Raw genomic sequence first — 2,996 nt, 5'->3', positions numbered from 1 at the left:
TCTCTACATATGGTTTGATGTGTGGCTCAGGGAAAAAAAACTGCTACCTATGGTTGTTGTTAGCTCCGAAGGTTCTATGTCTGTCCAGTGGGTAAGGAACTCTAATTTCTCTTTCTAGGATCCCTTTAATCGAAACTGAACTATACCTATTTATATATGTTGCTAGTGGAATGAGATTGATTGGGTAAACCCCTATGTTTTCTATCTATAGCTGAGAAGAGATGCATGAATGCCGAAAGAGGGGTTTATGCTTGCTTAAATTTTTCCTCATTGTGGAGTTTTACTTTGCCTGGTCTCCTTTTTTTTTCTTGACAATATTACTTTGCCTGATCTATATATAGAGATTGCACTCCTCCTAGTTCTGCTTCCCCCTTTTTTTTATTTTTGTGTGTGTGGGAGTTCTTCCCTAGTTAAAAGTTGTGTCCCTGAATCGGCCATTGTTCTTGCTGTTTCTTTTGGACTGCTTGTGAGAGATCCTCATTGTAGAAAACGAACAAGTGAATATGCTATATAATTCCTGTTTGTACTGAATTTTTGTTCTAGAGTAAGTATAACTGTTTGTCCCGGCTTCCGACTGACAAGTGAAGATATCACTCTTCTGTTTTGTCTCTTTTCCTTTCATCTTTAGTGTGACCTAGTCGATGGCTGAAATAATCTTGCTTGGTTAATGAAGTATTGACTTGCATTTGGTTGGTTGTGATTCCAAGCATGTAGTTGTAGTTCTAGACATTAGTAGTACTTGTTACAGCAAGCATGTTGTTTCCTGTCACATTGAATTTCCACCTGAATATGTTAGCATGAGCGTGGTATGTTGTGTTGAACTGGAGAAACCGTAGCTGGTGCAGCCCATTCAGAAGTGAGTTACACATTTTTTTTTCTGCTGAGATACACGGATGTGGAAAGATGTTTTTTTTTGCTTGCTTAAGTTTTTGCTATGGTCTGCATCTACTCTTTTTATGTCTGTATGTTGAGTTTTACTTTGCCTGACCTCACCTCATATACAGAGATTTCACTCCTCTAGTTGTGCTTCCTAATTATGTTTTGTCTCCTCTCTTTTCATCTTGAGTATGAGAGACTTGGTCAATGTCTGAACTAACCTTGCCTTGTTAATCAAGTATTTATTGGCTCGATCGCCTTTGGTTTGTTGCGATTCCAAACATGCATGGAGTTGTTACCCCTACTTGTTACTGCAAGAGACCAGCTTTTCTACTCTCGGGTGTAGGTACACCCGAGTTTGAAGAAAAAAGAAAAACATGATCAAACAATGTCAAAAAAATCTGCAGTTTGGGGACATGAAACTTCATCAAATGTTCAAGCTTTTTGCAAGAATTCAGCGGAAAAAAACATCAGAGGAGCTCTCGGCAAAAAAAACAAAAAACAAAATCAATGTTCTAAGTTTGCGCACTGTTTGAGCATTGTTTGAGCATTGATTTTGTTTTTTTTTGTGAGAGCTCCTTGGATGTTGTTTTTAGCTGAAACTTTGCAAAAAGTTCAAACACTTGATGAAGCTTGTTGTCTCAAGGATTTCAGATTTTTTGGACCTTGTTTTATCACATTTTTCAAAGTTTTACAAACTCGGGTGTACCTACACCTGAGAGTAGCCACAACTTTCCCTTACTGCAAGGGAAGGGAAGGGAAGGGAGGGATCATCTTTCTTGTCCCGACTAACTGAATTTTGACCTGCCTGAATATGATATGTTAGTATGGGCGAGCTAGCGTGATATTTTTCTGTTGAACCATACTACTCCCTCCGTTCCGATTTACTCGTCATGGTTTTAGTTCAAATTTGAAGTAAAGCGTGTGCGTGCGCGCACACACGCAACAAGATGGATCGTCTATGCACATGCACTGAAACCTGAAGATGAAGCAAATCTGTTGAACCTCCTCCTGCATGCTGCCGCCTGTACTCCCTCTCGGAGTCCTCCATGACAGCCGCTCCTCCTCCTCGGCCGTCATGGTCATGGCGGGAGGTTGCGGGGGTGGCGGCGATGGGGATGGAGACGGCGTTGGCGTCAGGCCATAGATTCGTGTGCGGCTGCGCACATTTGGCTCGCTCGGCGCGCGCGCACTGTGGGACACGCTGGACGGGCTACGACTACGACCGGCAAAATAGGTGTTATGGCGCATGTCGTGCTCATTTTGAAACCAAGTGTCCTACGGTTGCGAGTCCACAGCGTACCTATTTTGCCGGCCCAACCATCCGTGTGCATTGACTACAAATGTTGGGAGGTAGTTGGACCACCGACACGCGGGCGTGGAGAGGACTCGTGCCTGTCCATTCGTTGTCCACGTGACAGCAAAGCTGGCCTAACTATGAGCCTGGAATGGGTCAAGCCGGACCGAAAGCAGACAAATTTTGAGGAAGGGGTTGCGCTTTGGGCCGGGTCATGTGTCTGTTTGGGCTCAAATGAACGCGGCCACACAGGATGGGATCCAGCGTTAGACGAAACATACAACTTTGATCAAGATAGACTACCTTTTTTGGCTGATGGAAGATGGATCAGTTCTTCAAGTGCATGCCACTCTCGTTCTCAATATCTAAACCTAGTCAGTTGTCAGGACTCATGGACGAGTATTTAACAAAGAAAAACTAGCACTTTTCGACCAACCTGGTCTGACAAGTACTCCCTCGTTCTAAAATAGATGACCCAACTTTATACTAACTTTAGTACAAAAAACTGACCGAAAACTTATCACTTTTTCAGCATTTCTTATTTTTTGCGAAAAAGAATATATCATGCATGTCGATCAGAAAAGTGCCCATTTTGTAGGCGTTTTAAAACCCGTCTCTTTCGTTTATGACAGGTGTGCATGGCTTCTTAATTATAATTGTTTTCTCTTTAATTTATTTTATTGTTTGTTTGCAATCGCATCACTCGCAGGACAAGAAGGCTAAAACTGAATGAAGAACAAATCTTACGTACTCATGTTGAGAGCCAAGCTGATTAATGCCCTTAATTACACGATCGACATTGGCAAAAGAAAGACAAAAATTG

This window comes from Triticum dicoccoides, chromosome 4B (genome assembly GCF_002162155.2).
Source record: "Triticum dicoccoides isolate Atlit2015 ecotype Zavitan chromosome 4B, WEW_v2.0, whole genome shotgun sequence".
In the NCBI taxonomy this organism is placed as follows: Eukaryota; Viridiplantae; Streptophyta; class Magnoliopsida; order Poales; family Poaceae; genus Triticum; species Triticum dicoccoides.
This window is presented reverse-complemented; position numbering follows the sequence as displayed.